Source organism: Macrosteles quadrilineatus, unplaced genomic scaffold, assembly GCF_028750875.1.
Source record: "Macrosteles quadrilineatus isolate MER2022 unplaced genomic scaffold, UCM_ALF_1.0 Scaffold_5__1_contigs__length_97177068, whole genome shotgun sequence".
Lineage (NCBI taxonomy): Eukaryota > Metazoa > Arthropoda > Insecta > Hemiptera > Cicadellidae > Macrosteles > Macrosteles quadrilineatus.
The window spans coordinates 51,147,317-51,167,068 of record NW_026542598.1 but is presented as its reverse complement, the minus strand read 5'-3'; the positions used below and the strand labels follow the sequence as shown (position 1 = coordinate 51,167,068).

General features: G+C 34.7%; 1 protein-coding gene across 1 annotated transcript in view; it reads left to right on the top strand.

Annotated features, from left to right (window-relative positions):
* The window catches only part of LOC128995597 (uncharacterized), a 150,906-nt gene that overhangs the window by 45,947 nt on the left and 85,207 nt on the right, over positions 1 to 19,752 (top strand). The gene's annotated exons all lie outside the window — the stretch shown is intronic.

Here is a 19,752-nt window from a genome sequence, read left to right as displayed (position 1 = left end):
TTTGTAAACATTTTATCAGATAAAATGTAGGAATGGACGGAACGGAATTTCTACTTCCTTATTGATTTTTTGGGACAGGAATGGGGAGGGATTCTTCACCACCGAGTGCTTAAAGGGTTTGTAAATCACGAGAAAAGATTCTTTCACATGGCAGTTATGAGAAGTAAAATATTATTTATAAAAACTAATGTAGTTAAAATATCGAGTAATAAAAACTGTTCGTCAAAAAATTACATATCTCGTTCAATTTAACTGTTGAACATCAGTCGAAAATAGACTTTGTCATCAGACTTTGTGATCATGGCATGGTCCTCATACGTGATCGCGGGTGCGACGACATCGTGAAAATCCTCCACGATCACGGAGGACATATTCAGCGATTTCCGTAATAGTGGAAAATCATGGACACCTCCCGCGATCGCGGTGAAAGCGTGACCATCTCCTGCGATCACGGTGTCCAATAACATGTCCCGTGATCATAACATTAGTGAAAATCTATCGCTTTCATGGAGACGTCATCGTTGTCACTCGTGACGCTGCAAAATCTCTGACGGTTGAAACAAATCCTGTGCCGAGAAAATCACAGTTTTAATGTAATCCTATCTTGAAGAAAAACATATATGTTCCCTAAAAATCTCCCGAAATTTTGGGACACATTCATCACTTCCTTTGACATAATCAAATGTTTACTCGCACACCAGCCTTGGCGGGATACGGTCCCTAACAGTGCTGTCTTTAGGCCGAAGAGACGACGCGTTCTTTTCTTCTGCTCAGCTATTGTTCTACCTTAATGTTCTTAGGAAATAACAGCACTGATTTATAAAATACACTTTAAATGAACCTGTTCAATTATCTTCGGGGGAAATACTGTTTTCCCTTTTTTAGTTCAATACTGTTTACTGGTCATATTACAACTATTTTGTGCATGAAAAATAGAATCGTGTAATTTATGAACAACGTAATCAATAACGTAACTCCGCCCGATACCAATAGTTGACCTCGGATGTCGCAGCGGGTGCCAAATGTGTTTCGCTCGCTGGCGATTATATCGACGTGCAACCACATACAACATTGCCAATGACTGTGGCCTGCAGCGCAGTAATTACCGTTGTAAGTGTTGAATTTGTCTCATTATAGACCTACTCGCTGCCTCATTTCAATATGAGTGTGTTATCTGTCCTATGTAGACAATTGCACCATACTACATAAAAAACGGATTTTTTCATTGATGCATTGTGGATCATTCCATTAAAATGTTTCATTCCTTCTTTCAGCCGTCTCGCTTAACCGATTTTTAATATTCAGGTGTAATTTTAAGCTTATGATCTAGTAGTGATGAATGGTAAAACCAAAAGGGGATTTCCTTTAGAGCCCTCTAACGTTTGATTTTTTTCTACAATTCACTTTCAGAGATTTAATTATGCTGACAATTTTTCTACATCTATCTATATCTATATATTCTATATATATATATAATAGGCTAAGCCGTTTTTTGTTAATCAAACTCCTCTGTTATTATTAGCCCGATTTTGACGTTTGAGGTTTGGTTTTGAAGGTTAAAACGTATAGTTGTGCCCAACGATATTAGATTTTTTATAAAGTCGTTGGTAAGGGCGTCAGAGGCCCTTAAAGTCAGTTTTTTCTCCATAAGGATAACATGGGAGATAATTTTTATTTATAAAAACATATGTTTTTGGTTGAAAATAGTCAAAGTCTACTACATAAGAAATCGGTGTGTATTATACCTGTAAATGTATATTAAGTTTAATCATGTTTTGGATACCTTAAAGTGTACTCATAATAGATCATACTACTTTATTTTAATGTGAAGAATAGTAAAATTTAGTTGAGAATAAGTTACCATGATTTACAAAACTGTACTGTAACATTCAAAATCACAAATCTTTGACAATCATTAATTTGACATGAAACAGCTGATCTACCAGACAATTTATTTATAAATCAAAACAAAACAAATCTTCTACTTCAAGTTTGTTTCTATACAAAAATATGTTTTAGCGAATTTCCCTATAGGGAAGTAGGTAGCTATTACCGTAGGTCTCATGGTAAGACCTAAGCCCGGGACCGATTTACTTTTTCATTTTGATGTCCCCAGAGGCCAAAAACACCATTCGTTCAAATTTTTATATATCTATATATAGAGATATATATATATATAATATATATATATTAATATTATTATATATATTAATATATATATATATATATATTATTAACAGTTTAAACCAAATTTTATCAAAATCGGACAGAAATTACTCAAGTTATCATATATATATATATGTGTGTCCATCCGCACGATAACTTGAGTAATTTCTGTCCGATTTTGATAAAATTTGGTTAGAAGGTGTAAGGCGGGATAAACTTGAATGAGTTCGCGAACCAGCATGATCGGACAATGGAAACGGGGGTTTATGGGGGGTTTTATGGGGTAAAAATGGGTTTTTCCCATTTTTGACCCTAAAAACACAAAATTTCACTATTTCTTTTTAAACCATTTTGTAGAGCTTAAAAAAACAAATAATTTAGTATATTGAAGCATTATTATGCGCCTAATTGTTACGGAGAAAATTCAAAAAAATTGTAATTTTAAAATTCCCATGTTATTATTATGGACAATAAGTCAACTGTTGTAGTTTGCTTGTTTATGAACATATTTTGATTAAAGTTGGAAAATACATTAATTTCTTACTAAACCACAGTACCTTTTAATATTATACATAAAAAAAACTTTTTTACCCTCCCTGTTGCAGCAAACCTAAGTACTCATTAAACTAATTCTGTTTAAATAGGGAATAAATGTGATATTTTTAAGGAGACATTTTAGTTTAAATCCAATCAGGCAAATGGAAATTCGCTAAGTCTGCAGGTTTGCTGCGGCGGGGGTATTTTTTATTAATTGTTGTGTATCCTAAAAGTGGAACCTTAAAAGATTTGGCTGTACACTCTTCAGGTCTTGATCCAATAGCCTTACACACTGATTGATCGGGCAACTACACACTGGAACGCTGTTACACATTTGCAGTTCGCGGCTCACAGGCTATCTGTTAGACTTCAGTATTCTGCTGTTGTGGTAAGGTTACACTTCAATATATAGTTGAAATTTTTATGAGAATTGAAGGTGAACGTCTCGGTTTAGGGAACAGCCAAAACTTCGAGCAGAGCTATATGAACCTTCATGACGCAATACATGCATAAGTAGAAAATAAAAGAGTCAAAATAGGCTAAAGCTAATTGATTCCTTATTTTGCCAGCAAGATTGCTTGGAGTTGGATGCCCTGTTGATTTCATCCACCCAAACGTCGTTGAAAGTATACAAAATGGTCAAATAAAAGACAAAGCTATTTTAGCTCCAAAAACAGTGTCTGTGGTTTGATCAACAACAAAGTTTTGGATAAATTGCCAGGTGAGCCCAAGGTGTACGAAAGCATTGATAGTTTGCTTGCAGATAATTTAAACACACATCTAGAATGTCCAACAGAGTTTTTAAACAATATAGAGGTCAGTGGATTGCCAAGGCACAGATTGATTTTAAACAAGGGGGCAGTGTGGTTTTATTGATGAGGAATATCAATACACCAAAGAGCCTCATTAATGGAACAAGGCTCCAAGTGACCAAAATGGTTACCGGTAACAATTTAATAGAATGTGTGTGTTTGAAAGTCCTAACTAGAACAAGTGCGGGGGGACATATTTTGATTCCGAGAATAAAAATGTGCCCGTCGGAAACAAACTTAACATTTTAAATGGGAAGATGCCAATTTCCATAAGCTTTGTCATTTGCAATGACAATCAATAAAGCACAAGGGCAATCACTTAAAAGAGTAGTACTGTTCTTGCCCAGACCAGTTTTCAGTCATGGGCAACTATGTGTTGCTTTAAGTAGGGCTACATATTTGATGGTGTACACATATTCATCACGGAAAATTCTGACCAGGGTAATCTTCCTGAAGGTGATTTCACATATAAAAACTTAGTAAGTTAATTCAAGGAAGTACTGTTGTCAATAGAATAGGTTTTTTGTGTTTATTTTTAAAAGGGGTTTCTTCAAGAAGCATTTTTATGTTCTTCAAATATGCTACATATTGGTTTTATTAAAATGTTTTATTCAATGTGTTATAAAATCTTAAAATAACTATGAAATACTTGATAGCTTATTAATTTACTAAATATAAGACATATGGAGCTAGAAAATTGATGGACTGCTTTCCTTCTAAGGCTTCATTCATTACTGTATTTTATTTTCGACTCAGAGTCAATATATGACAGTAAGAATTTGTTTTCTAAATTCATGTATGTATTTTTGCGGCGCGTTGAGCCTCACGGGTTCACTAGTAATAGTTAAAATGTGAATTTCAATCTAGCACCTGATCGCTCAAATGCTTAACCGATCAGATTGAAAATAAGGGACATGCCAGATTATGAAAATGGATTCGAAAAATACGCTTTTAGATAACCGTTACCTGATTGAGTTAGGTAAATCAACTTTAAGGGTGTAGGTGTAAAATCAAATTATTATTTTTTTTTTTGTAAATAGTTATATAATAATAGTTATAATAGTTATATCCTCTAATAAATTGTGTAAAAGCAAACATAATCTTTGAAATGTAAAAGGATATTGGATTATTTGTTTTGCCTAGGTACTCTTTTAAAATGCACAATTTGAGCACGGGTCACCTTGTAGTATATTTATTTTCCCTGCTATACAAAGGTATCACCTCAAGTCGAGGTCACCAGCTGAACAATTGCTCAGTTCCCCAATGTATTTTCACTAGTTTTGAAACTTGTTTGCATTCATTATTGTGCTAAATAGTATATTTTAAGTAGCCTAATAAAATATACCTTGTTTGATGTCAATTATTTGCACGGATATTAAATAATTGCACTTTAATTTCTTATCACGTTAGCAGAGTTTAGGGCTCCGCCACATTCCCTAGGTTTAATTTATTATGCAAATCATTACGCATACCAGTATTATAACTTCAAATTATACAAAAAATGAAAAATAAAAAATCAATTAAAATAAAACATTTTCTTTTTAAGCCGACATGTGATACGATTGCGAAACGGGCGACAAGAGAGTGGAAAGTATACTTGCTCATTTTCCTACTTTGACTTTGCACCGTGCGGTAATTCGTGTCAGTGTCTATAGTCCTGGTATGATGCATTTAAAATGTAAGAAAGGGTCTTGCATTCTCGTTTTGAGTTTGAAGGATACAAATGTGATTGTGTGAATGTGTGAATGTTACAATCATCAATTCGTCTTAACTATTCCTTATTCTACATTTACTTATGATAACTTTTTATGTAAATTTAAGATAAACAGCCCTTTGATTTCAAACGGTAATGAAATATTGGTATTTTTGATTAGTATGAACACGATATAAATACTTCTACAATACAGTAAATGTTCCTGTTTACACAGGATGAATTAAACCATCTAAAAAAACCATCTTAAAATTCCAGGGGGATAAAATTCCGGCGACCCGTACAAACACCCTCCTCTAGTCCGATCTAAGTGGTCAATGGATGAATTTTAAATCTACGTTTGTTTACAATTTAAAACGTACATTGTATACACATTTTATAAAACACTCTAAGGTTAGGCCATGGTTAGGCTTATAGGCGTCATTATAGCCAAGATGGTTTCAGTTTCACAACTACAGATATTTATAAACCTTTTGTGGGAGAAATTGAATGATCCGCACTATGATAAGAGACGAGAGATGGTTTAATTCATCCTGTGTAAACAGGAACATTTACTGTATTGTAGAAGTATTTATATCGTGTTCATACTAATCAAAAATACCAATATTTAATTACCATTTGAAATCAAAAGGGTTGTTTATCTTAAATTGGGTCCCCGGAATTTTATCCCCCTGGAATTTCACCCCATGGGCAAAGCTGACGTCACTATGACGTAGTAACCTGAGTGGCCAAAAGTTTGTTCGCGGCCGGAATTTTACCTCCGCGGATTTGGAAGTCTAATGAAAATAGTCAGAGCGTGATTAATAAGATTAGCGATAAAAACGGAATTTTACCCCCTTTCCGTATAACTAGCGTTTAGACAACTGAAGATGTACGGGCCGGATTTTTACCCCCGGAATTTTACCCCCTGGCAGATTTTAGAAATTGAATGATTGATTTTTTTATTTCTATTTTTAATTAGTTATAAACGTTTCATTACTTAGTAGCCTATATTTATTTATCTATTTTGTAAAGAAATGTTCGAAACAATTATCATTCAGTTGATTGTTTATAAATCATATTAACCAACTGTTAGCTTCAAAGATCGAATCCTAATACTAGAATCTCAAAATTAAAATTAAAAACCTGTTCGGTTTATGTTATGAGTTAATGTTTCAAATAAATTAATATAGGCTACTTAATAATAAAATGATTACTATTAAACTAAAACAGAATGAAGATAATTAATCATTCTCACTCATTTATATATCTGGCCAGGGGATAAAATTCCGGGGGTAAAATTCCGGGGGTAAAAATCCGGGGGGGGTAAAATTACGGGGGTAAAAATCCGGGGGTAAAATTCCGGGGGGTAAAATTCCGGTGGTAAAAATCCGGGCCGTACACTCTAGGTTTTTATACTCTGATGTGTTCTGATTAAATTCACAACCGTGAAAATTTATGTTTAATTCCGCGTTTAATCCATCGAGCTGATGTCGCGAAACTCAAAAGTTCGCGGCCGGAATTTTACCCCCTGGTTTGTGACGTCACGTTTGCCCAGGGGGTAAAATTCCAGGGGGATAAAAATCCGCTACCCCGTTTGTACTGTACCTTAAAATATAAGTTTAATAAATAAACTTGTCTCCACTTTAACCCGTTGCAGAATAAATCGACTGTTATAAATTGATTTTTAAAATTTTAATTTAAACTTTAAATATCTTTATTTTACCTTGGGCTTTTTAATATCACAAAACCGTAGTACTGTAACAATGGGTGATTTATATTGGCTTCAGCCCTTGATGTAAATAGCTCGTATTTGCATGTTTAAACCTAAATTAATAAAAACCGATCACAAAAAAAAATGTTATTAAAGCTACCGCAAGAGCGATTATAGAAACTTGAAATGTATCAAAAAGAAGGTACCATAGAAAACTAAGTTCTAAAGTGAGGTTTTCAAAAGTAAATATTGATTGGTCTCCATGGCAGGACGAGAAGAAACCTCACAGTTTACCTTTGCATTGACATTTCAATGTAAGCATGCAGAACTGCCAAAAGCTATTCCACAATTTCACACAGCTGATCCAAACAAATTAAAATTTGTTTATGTTTGTAAATAAAACAACTATTTGGTAGGTTTATTTAATCTAAAACTTTGTCAGGATGTTTTTTTTCTAAAACTATGCCATTGATTATGGGAAAAACTATTCTATAATCGATGCTGTATAAACCCAGGCTCTGCATGGATATAAGCATTGACTATAAACAGAATAAACTTCCCATGTAATGTCAAATTTAAGGCTCGTACCTTAAATTTTCTTCTCGAGTCGTTAACACTATTTACGCGAGTTTCGTACACTACTTTACCTATAACAGTGGTTTAATTACTAAAAATCACTTCTCATAACTTCCAAGAGGGGTTATGTTTTCGTTTATAACCTCTCATTGCCACTGACAGTGATGCAACGAAACACCCAACCAACAATTAAATTGGCCTGAACAGCTGATTAGTTTAATTTCGAATCATTACAATTTTACTTCTCCTCTCTCAATCCTTGAACCTCATTGGTCCGTTACTCGTGTTGTTATGAGTAAAACTATGCTTTTATGAAAGTAAACAATGCTGTTTTGAGATACTTTTCAATTCTAAGAACTGTACTGAAACGGCTACTTTAAAAAAATGTCGTAGGAAAAACATACAATGCAAACAGCTGATCGATTTATCATCTGACATAGAATATTGTCATTAATTGATAGACCATCTCAACAGATTGCACCACGATTTTTTTCTTTAATTTTTTCTATAGGGTAGGAAGTATATTCTGTGTATAGTCAATGATATGAGTAAATTAAATTTTATTACTGAAAGGCTAACATTCATAAAATAGTTTAAGCTATCAAGATATGTTATGATATTAAGGGGACACCCGTTCTTCTAAATTGGATTTTCTCTACGTTGCAAAGCACGGGTACAACAGCCAACAGCTAGTATATAAACTTTTAGAGATAACTAAAAAAAGATTGAATATGGTGAGCAGCTAGTTTTGTTAACAGCCAAGGGATGGCAGCACAGTCACCGCCAGAAATGGGATCGATATTTTGTTTCCCTTAATTTACACCAGACATCGCCCCAAGCAACATGTCACCCCTCGTAATTCAGAGAGTCGCCAATAGGTTGTGCTGGCTGTTAGACTGTGCAGTTTTATCATACAAAATGAAGAAATTTTACTGTGAAACGTATTGAGCATGCATTTTTATGTTCACTTAATAATTTGTACACATTTTATTCAAAATAGAGTAATTATAATTTTTTAGGTCGAATCGCAAAGAAGGTGGAATTGTTACCCTAAAATATGAGTTGAATTAATTTCAACTCATTGGGGTGTGCTAGTTTCTATGAGTAGAGTTTTTACGAGTAAGATCAGCAAATGTTTTAGCCAGCCCTGATTAAAACTTCTAGAACCAGAGACAGTTAATTGTGTGTTGTTTAATAGTCAAACCATAAAAAAATACCTGACGTGAAAGAATTTAATTTGAAGTTAACCAGGCAATCATCAAATCACAGTTTTAATTACAACACTGAAAACTGTAATGGAAAGTGGATTTAATGAAATGAATTTATATTAGTTAGACCAGAATTTGTTCACACTCTACACACAAACTCTGTATATTAACCTTAAAATACAGACACAATGTGTGAGCTGTTTTAATCAAGTGCATCATTGCAATAATCGCAGAATGACTTGTAAATTTTTCGAAAAATCTTGATGAAAGCCTGTCTTTTAACAAACCATTCAACATTCTTGGATTGAAGGCATCCTTAGATATTTTATTATGATTTACATTTGTATGATTGGTTATAGCTACGTTACCTAAGTAACAAACCTACTTTTGATGTCAACTTGCGAGACCAACATTTGTTACTTTAACTTGTTATATGATTTTCGGATATGAACAAAAAATATGGAATCTTTTAGATTAACAGGACATATTGATTTCATATCAGCTAAATTGTGTAATTTAATTTTAATGCAGAAATTCCGTTTATATATGTCATATGTAGCTGTTGCCAGCATTTCAGTTAAACGGAAAATGGTTATATGATACTCTCACGGAGATAATACTGTTGAGATAATATTTTTTATTATAGTGTTGTTTTTACTATGATACGTCGAGGAAACAAAATATGTTCTATATTACAATAGGCTGCTCGTTCAGTTTCACACCATTACAATTGGTAATTTTAACGATTTATTTTCTTGATACTAGCTACGACTTCAACATTGAAGTGAAGGGTCTAATTCATTGTATAGTATCTTTGATCAAAGTTTGTACCTAAATATAGTTATACTAGAGGCTTGTAGGGACCAAAGCCTATACTAAAAAATAATAGTACAAAAAAATACAAACAGTTTAAATGTTTAACAAATTATTTACTAGGTCTCCAGGTTTAAGAATTCTTCCTTCGTATTGTTTTTTCCAAACATAACATTGCTACACACAATAATAATTTAAAGTAGTAACAAACATAAAGTACTAAAAAAATATTTAAAAAATAATTATGAAAATTGCATTAAAAATACTTAGGCAATATGTTTATATATTTTATTATGCTCTGGAGATGCCAAATAAGTTTAAAATGAGTTTGTGACGGATTCTGGAGTGAGCTAAGTGAGAGGCAAAAAACTAGGCCAATTTTGCTCATTTTTTTTAGATTTTCGCTTATAACTAAAAAACAGTGCATCCCACAAAAAAAGTGTTTACATACTTTTCTATCCGCGTCGAATGACGTTACAATCATTAAAATCGGTTTAGACGTTTATGTAAGTATGACAAGTTTCAGCTTTTTATGTCGCATAATAAGCTCGGAAATGCGCGCAAATACCAAATTGTAAAATTGTTTTTCTTACCGAATTATTTATTAGGATATGTAGTTTAGAATATGGCATAAACGCGCTATATCTAGTAAACGTAGGTGTGCGATTTTTTTGCTAAACTCGTTCAACCGTACACAAACATATTTTTGTCCAACGGTTGAGTTTGCGCTTTATCATAATTCTTTGTTGAAGTGCGCTGTATTACATACAACAAGGACTTATACTATTGTCATCGAAAAAGTACTACAAGATTTCAACAGAATAACCTTAACTAAAAATTTAGTTTCAAAATTATCAATTTAAAAATGTTATCAGAACACCTTTATATCACGTAATTTCTATTTACATGAGCTTTTTACCTGCTCACACAGGGAGCGTGAACCCCAGAGGACCACAGTTGGTACAAATTTCATTATAAAACTTCGACACAAATAACATCGATCTTTTGTATTTGTATTTTTGTGATTATTTTATAAAAACTAGAAGTCGCCTTGTGGTCGAAAACTTGACCAAAATATGTAATGTGCAAACTTCTCTATTTTCATTCTACGTTGTGAATAAAACATGTGATTTCTTCCATTTGTTTTCATTTTCTGTTTATATTTCGTTGTTATTTCGTCACCAGCATGGAAACCAATAAAGCCCATGTTAAGTAAAAAAAATTAAATTATTTTTCGTGGTAGTTTTTAGCTTGTTTTAATTTATAAAGGGATTCTGCACATCTACAGGCAAATATCTTTCTAACAGGATGCATATATTTCCCCTGCGATGCACACGAGCTGAGAAAAAAGGTTTTAAAAAAACATGCTTGCCTGTAGGATTATTATGCTATAAAATATTCAGAGCTTTTGGTTTCTGTTAGTTAATAAAATGTGTGTAACGATACTTTAATATTCTTGCTCTAGAGAAAAGATTTTAGTTGTAAATGAATGCGTCATTGCTGGATGCATTTTGAACAGCTGATTTACGTTTCAAAAATTATCACTATTAATTTTGATTAATCGCATGATTTGTACATTGATGTTTGGCGTCAAGGTGGGGGCGCTGCTGGGGCCTCACTGGGGGGTCTTTAGCTCCCCATTACCCCCCACCACCGCTGTAATGCCCCCAGTGTAACGCTGTTCACGCTTAATCTAATCTCCCATTCACACAATCCCACTCTCTCGCTCACTTCATTGGTGCAAATTATGTTTTAATTTAGTTCAGCGTTTATTCTTTTAAACTCTTAATCCGCCAGCTGTTGACGGTGGATGGAATTTGAATTCTATGACTCGACACCAGTTATGTCTCAATAAACCGTAGCGGTGGAGTAAAAATTATAAAGTAATAGGTTGACGTAAAATTTTGTTTTTCATACAGTTGGTTTAGAAATCAAATGTTAAATTCCATCGGTAGGTACATTAAAATTTTATATAAAAAAATATGGATCGACACCTGAGAAAGAAATTAAACAACTTACGTAATCGTAAAATCCAATTGAATTTATCTTGAAGGAAATTTAAAAACACCAAATAAAATCGAGTTGTGCTTGTACATGGAGTAATTCTACTTCTGCACAAAACAACTTTCCCAAGTTTATATGAATCTTTTTGGAATTTTACAATCTATATTACTAAAAAGAATGTGTTAGACGTTTGTATTCAGCAAATTGACCAATAAATGTTTATTTTTATAGGCATATTGGGTATCAATTCAAAGCTCCTATCCTCTATGTGTGCCTTTTGCGGGATTAGATTATATCTGGTGAAATCCCTTCGTGTTATAGGATTTTAAAATTTAAGAGTTTGTACTGAATTCTGTTGTCAATCATTTGAACTTTTTCAAGTTTACATTAGTTTACATCAAAACAGATGGCCATGATACAGTTTCGTGTACATCCATAAAAATTGGGTTAACGTTACAGTTGGCTATGTTTAAATGAATTTAAGTATATTATGGTAACTAGAGAACCCGTGCGGCTTAATAAGCCGCATAGTATGAAACATAACGCCTAGGAAAACCTTATGCTTAAATTCGAGTAACTTAAGTTACATCTTAGAGTTGCTTGAAAACTTGTTAGAAACTAATTTTAAATATCTCTATTGGCGTCGTCAAGGTTCACCTACATTATTTCTTCTCTAAGTTTAAAGTAATTAAAGTTGGTTCATTTTATTTCTTTGATTTGAGACATCCCCCTGATCAAACGAATTTTCTCCGTAGAGTAACCTGAAAAGTGGGGTGATATCAACCATTTAATGTGCTCCATTTTTAACCACAAAATCTGGGTTACCAACTGGACAGCCATAATCTGCTTTGAATAGGCTAAAGCAGCAACGCCATTGAAAGATGGTTAGCGTAATTTGACGTCTTGTCTGTCAGTCACAGGGTTTATTCCATTGTCTGTGGTCACAGTATATGCCCCGCATCAGAACATTCTCACATTGTTCAGTGCAGTTTCTCTTAATACCTTTCCCAAAGTTTTGAAAGTATGGATACATTTGTCGAAATAGGTTGGTTCTTGTAGCTATAATATTTGGATAGCAATTTTACTTTTCTCTTTTTGAACAGTGTAGGCTATATTATTTGCCTCTCCTGAATCATAAAAATAATCTTGACCGTAACTACTCGATCGTTTAATACATAAACACTAATTCCATCACTTATGTATGGTCTAATATTGCCACTAAAACTTTCAATAGCAAATGAGTTTATGAAACTTCTTATTTTTGACTTGAAATGTCTGGATTTTGTTGGTGAATTCAGTTAAAAAAAAAACGTAGGCCTATAAAATTGTCCGAGGGCAACATAACATAGTAGTAAACAATCCATTTACGTTTTTTTCAATTGAAGTAGAGCGAGTAATACAAAAGTTTACGATAAAAACATAAGGTCCACCAAGATTTGGGTTAAACTTACTACTTGAACTTATCATAGTCAAGGCATTATTATAGTTTCTACTAAATGTTTTGAAATGTCCCGATCTGTTAGTGTCTGAAGTAAACATTTCTTGTATGCATTAATTTGATCTGACATTAGGCAAGTTTATTTTCCCACCATGACAACACTAAGTTGCATAGCAGTGGCAATTTGTATTCAGCTTACCAAGTGAATGTGTATCTGGATGGGTATCTGTTGGACCAGGCCTCTATTTTTCTACTCTCCTCAGTCCTCATACGCACCAGATATCTGTGTCCTCCTCCCGTGTTCAATATTTCTTCTTTGAACTTGAGGCATTTTCTGTTCTTCCAACAAAACTGACTTAACTGTTTAACTTGATCTTAACCTACTAAATATTACAAACATGAATATTTACTCCCAAAAAACTAATGAGTTCCTTTTTATAAACACCTGTTTTTTGTTTTTAAATTTGTTCTATGCATTTCTTATGGGGAAAACCCGACTTTTGAGAGGGTCTCCCGCCCTTAAGAGCAAGAATTTTAAAATTCTAAAACCTTATTGCATAACTACATATTGAGACGAATCTTTTGACACCTCAAACGTTGAAATTGGTCCACAAATAAGGGAGGAGTTGCGTTAACAAAAAACGGCTTCACGTATTATATATATAGATGTTATTTGTGTAAAATATAAACAGAAAAATGACTTACGTTTGATTTTGTTTTGATAGGATTTTCCTTTTAGCCATGGACGATTAAGTAAACCCCCTCTTTAAAAAACCAAAACCTAATTACAAAGCTATGTTAAGGGTTTGCTTGGAAAAAATTAAGTCAGTGATAAGTTAATTATCACGTGAAAGATAGTTTTTTTCTACTATACTCAGAGGAATGGAAAATTGTAAATTAATTAAAATATATCACGGATTTTGAAGTCACGAAGTGACGCTGGCTGCTAGTTCCTCTTATTCTTATTACAATTGTTTTGCTTCAAAAAAGTATGAATTGATTGAAATAATTTTGTTTTACTACTTGTTTAGATAATTAAGTCAAATTCTTAATTTAAATTCATTTATTCTAAACACCCTGCATTTCATCGAGGCCGATTATAATATACGCGGTACAGCAGCAGATCGCTCCTGCAATACCTACAACGCAATATGGCTACAGCACTTATATTGCCTAATATTGCGCCGTGGTTGAGAGAGCATGCCTTAGGTTGGTTGAATGCAATACATAATGTATACATAATGTAATACATTAATGTATACATAATGTTACTAAAATTATTTGATAGTCTTCCATTTTAGATTACCATTGGCTCATTTAAAATTGTACATGGCGGAAGCTAAGTTAAATAATTTACATCACACTACACAGAAACAGGTACTTTTCCATCCGCATTGGTAGGCTGGAAAGTTTCCCTTTGCCGTGCCTTCAAACGGAAAAGTAACGTAATGCACTTTTACGCTAGTAAGATCGTTGAATAAAGACAATTTTTATGCCTGATAAAGTTTGTGTGAGCATGTGTGAGCAGGGGAGTATGACTCAGTGTGCATGAGCTGCATTTATTTTGTTGCTAATTGTTAAATACCAATTACGCTATACATATTTTGTTGTGACCAGTAGTTTCACCGTATTAGCACCCGATGAGTTAAAATGTATTATTCATAAGAGAGAAAGTATGCTTTCGTGAAGAATTTATTGATTTATTAGCTACTTTTTAGGATCTAATATTAAACTTAATTTTTTGTTTACAATATCACCTTCCTTTACTCATTAATTTTATTTGATTCGATTCCCATAATTAAAAAATATATACCAAAATATTTGCTATATAATTTGTATTTACTAAACATAACTCAACATTGTGTTCAGTTGATTCAAAAGCACAATGAAAAACACGTTCAACAATATTAGTCTGTCTAATTTAACAACAACAAAATAAAAAAACTGTAACACTTCTTTCAAGAATACAGGGTAGACTGGCCAAATATAACTGTTTCAAAAGTAGTAAGAAGGTAAAACATCAGTATGGATAAGCGTGTAAATCGTCCGTATTTAAATAAATAGCACATCAAGCATTACCCATGCCTGAAGAATACGCTTAACTAGCTCGAAGAGTCGAATCACAGCAAGTAGGGGCGATTTAAATGGCCAGATTGAATGTTAACGCTTTCTTAACCTGAGAGGAGAGGGGATTCCGGGTGATTTGCCTTCGTTATTGTAGTCCACGGGTCAAGGCAGATCCATTGATTCCCCCGTGCATACCATTAGACGTAGGGTGTGTCGTTGGGGTAGCGGGGGAGGGGAGAGAATTAGCAGCTATTGATTGGGGTGAGATCTAGCGGCGGCGTCATTCGTGACGTCACACCTTGAGACGAACCTTTGATGTACCTCGAGGTGATACACCTTTGGTAAATTGTCGACATCTTTGCGTAAAAATTAGAGCTAGGAGAAGGTGTTAAAAAAGTTTATTGAGCGATGCATTTTACCATTAAACATACTTCCTCCATAGTTGTGTAATAGCTATTTACCTTACAAGTGTAGTAAGAGCGTTTTTACATCACGCAGGTGAAGGTTGTGCAACGAGCGGAAGCGAGTTGCATAATTTACCTAAGTGATGTAAACACGCTCTTGCGTAACGTGTAACGTACAAGATTTTACCTAACCCGACAATATACAGGAGGTTACGAACAATATTAATCATTATCCATTTCACTCATCTTCTAACAGTAACGTTCATTTACAAAACAAAAGCTAGGTTAGGGAAATTCTTCAAAACATAACAATAAAATTCAAGAGCACAGCTGATTTCTAGCGTTGAACGTCGTTGGCTCCATAGAGGTATATTTTTGGGATAGAGGCTTGGGTTAGGGAAGTTTGACATGGCGGGTTAGGTAAAATATATTGTTTTAATTTGTTTGGATCAGCTGTCTGAAATTGTGCTATAAGCATTCAATTCAATTCAATTCAATTATTTAAGATGGGGACGCCACTATGTGCGTATTTTAACCCAAATATGAGTGAAGGATGAGTGTAGGATGAGTGGCGCGATCTTGTAGTCTTGTTAGTGACTAAGGCCGACATGTTCCTTAGACACAGCTGTTAATTAATAGCCCATACAGCTAATGGCAACTAAGGGACCTACAGTTTATAGTGGAATCCGAACCACATTTTTCCTTGTAATTTACGAATTGGTCTAATTATCAGGATAATACTGCGGATAGTCGTAGTACTCACTAGTGCGGACGTTAATCCACACCAGGGAGCATCGCATCCACAGTGCATCCCTATAAGTATCCACAATTCGTGACCTCCCAGTAGCTGGATTACAGGACGACGCCACCCGTCCCAGTCGGTTTAACAGCTCTGACTGTTTACATTGAAATGTCAACGCAAAGGTAAACAAAGTTCGTAAATTTTCTCATGCTTCCATGGAGACCAATTGATATTTACTTTTGAAAACCTCGCCTCAAAACTTTGAACATCAAAGGGGCGCAGCCAAAGAGGAACTAAGGGAAGTAAATAGTCCTATGACATTCCTAGGTATGTGGACAAGCTTTGTGCTTAATTTGGGCTGTGTCGATTTAGTATTTTATTTTAGTCGTGGCAGCCGGACAGACAGACATCACGTCAATTTTATAATAGTATAGATAGATAGATGGATGGATGGATAGATAGATAGTCAGATAGATAGCATGTCACACTGCCATCAACCGTCAATTCATTCGATAATTCCAATACCAATTAATTGGGGTGGGGATGGTTACCTGGGGCTTCGTGCTAAAAATCAGTGCTCCCATAAAAACGGCCTTAGCCTCTCATAATATTGTGGATGTGCCGTGGTTAGAATCCGTCCCTCTCAAGTCTGACACGTTACTATGCTAGCAATACACACTTGAAGTTAGCAAACTAAATACTACTATTCCGTTATTTTAAAAGTTTAAATTCCATTTCCAAGACTGCAAATTTGTTTGCTCGTTTACCTTTACTTGTTTCACTCTGAGCGCAAACCTGTTACCCCTGTGTGGAGCACTTGAGTGTTGAGGCCATGCGGGACTGCTGCTGAGTGGAGCACCGAGTACTCCAGCAGCCAGATGAATACGTGATTAGTGGTATGGTCGAGGGTGCTCCACAACCGCTACTCCAGTACTACCCCACCTCGCTGCACATGTTGCCAATCTTGCCCAGACAAAACTGTAGAATCTAGGGTCACGCATGAATATGATGTTTAGAATATAGAAATTTGACAGTTGAGGACGACTTGTTAGTTCAGCACGGTTTATGTAAAGGTCGGTGTGTTGTAGACTATTTGTGTCATATTGTTTGGCCTATATTTTAAGACTTGTTCTGCTAAATAAAACAAATCTAATAATCTAATAATAAACAAAAATAGTTTCCTCTGGTGCAAAACTAAACAGAAAACAAAGTTTCTAAAAGCAATCCCAACATAAAATATAAATATTTATTTACACAACGTTAAACATCGTTGCACTCCAAACTTCGCCAACATAAAACACATATATATTTACAGTAGGATGAGAAGTCTACTTCGTCCAACTATCATGTTACGTATCAACGTATGGCTGTCAGTAGTGGTGCGGGTGTTACAGGGGGGAGGGTGCTAGTGGTTATCTGAAGTCTACCGTGTCGTGTGTTGGGGTACCTTGTGCCCCACGACCCGTGGGAAACAGAGTCTTACAGGGGGAAAGTCAACGCCGCACAATGTTGGCAATCAGTGATCACGTGACTAGTGACCAGCTATCAACCAGTCTGGGGGAGGGGGAGGGGACACTGGTCACCACAGAGAAGAAAGAAAAGAAGAAATTTGTTCCGTGAAAGTATTTTATTTTGATATGTTAGAGCTTTGACTGTAGAAAGGACTAAACATTCCATTAGCATTCTTAAGTTGTTGTCAGTTTTAGAATAACTTGAATTTAATTTTTATCTGATTAATCGTCTCACACAGTGTGCTACTGTCAAAATTGTATTTATTTGATTCATTTTATTGCATCTTTTTACTCCATTAGGTCCATAGAGATAGCATGTTTACGCTGGATATTAAAATGAATGGAAATCGGAAATGGCGAAATTATACAAACATCGAAACAATAGCCGGTGTGGTTTTTCTGCACCTTCCAATCTTACCTTGATTGTGGAACTATAATATTTTTCCTTCCGTAAAAGCATCAATATCCTTTTGAGGGATCCTCCGTTATGTCAGCGTTTACAGCGTTTACAGAATCTCCAATTATTACTCTGTTGTCTCTTAATTTAACAATTGGTAAATAATTAATGCTAGGCCTATATAAAAAAATTCAATCAGTTAAAGTTGGTCGAGTCAATGTATGAGTAATATTTATGCAACAAATCAAAATTGTTCCTACGAACGAGCTTTTGTAAAATAGCATCCAATACTACTCTCCGACCACACCTCTTCCGTTCTAAAACCATTTCGACAAACAAATTTCATCAATTCAACCCTCAACATGACGGACCACCAGTTATAGACTAGGTTAGGGACGACACGTGACAGTGAATGGACTATATAACGACGACTATTAACACCTAGAGTGTGTGTGTGTGTGTGTGTGACAGTATCGGTTACCCGGGGTTGAGTCCCGCCAGTTCCCACGTGTCGAGGACCTCAGACAATATGCTCATCACTGATTCAGTGATCACAGATCGCCCGGAACGTATGTGGATGTCTCCCTCCCCCGGCACTCGGCGTGTTGATTTATAAATCCAGTCACGAAGTATATACGAGTATTTATAATTTGTATACTCAACCAATCAACTTGGGTAGAGACATACTTTTTTTACGTATCTTAAGCTTAAATGAATGCGGGATTAGTGTATAATTGAGTAGGATTTTAAAGTTGTAACCATTTTCAGACTGAAAATTACTCGGAGTTTGCTGTTATCATGTACTGATTTCTGACTTTTTATCCAAACCAAACAAACAAAACAACTTATTAACTATGTCATGCTTTTAAATCAAATCAAATACCAAAAGTTTTAAAAAGTAATAGAGAAAATATAATTTTGATTGTGTCATATTTTGGGAGTGGCATATTCCACTATGTTATGTTTGAATGAAAAACTAGCTTTAGCCAACTATTACATAATACATGAGATGTCTACTAATATGTCATAACAAGGCTCCGATGTTAAAAAGATGGGTATTATTCGGCACCTATGGTGAGATGATCCGTTTCTATAGCCAGGGCCACTTACTATAGGTAAACCGTTTAGAAAGCGTCCTCCTCGTAGCATTGGTGCGAGAGAGAGATACCGAGCTGTGGGAGTGAGACAGACTATGGCTCTTCCCCCACTCCGCTGCCGCCAACCCCCAACCTTCCCGAACACCGCGCAGTGATACAACACAACGCAACACAAACACAACCCTGCAGAGTGCAGTGTACTCGCGTACTGCTACCGCTACCGGACCGGCACCTCGCTCTCGTTGAATACAATAATACAATAATTATTTCCTTTTGAACTACAATAATTCTTTGGGACTAAGTCCATCGTTAGGTAACACAACACACATAAATATAAATAGCTTAAGAACACTAATATAATAGAATAGACTAATGATTCTCACGGACTACCTTTATAGATATATTTGTTGATCAGTTATTGGAAGAACTTAAGCTTTGATAAATGTGAACCATATGTACAGTATGCATCATATTGAATGATATTGATACAAATTAATTTGTATAATTTTCAGTTTGAGAATAAAATAAACGACATACCTTAATTAATAGTGGAAACCAAATGTCGACGATCTAAAT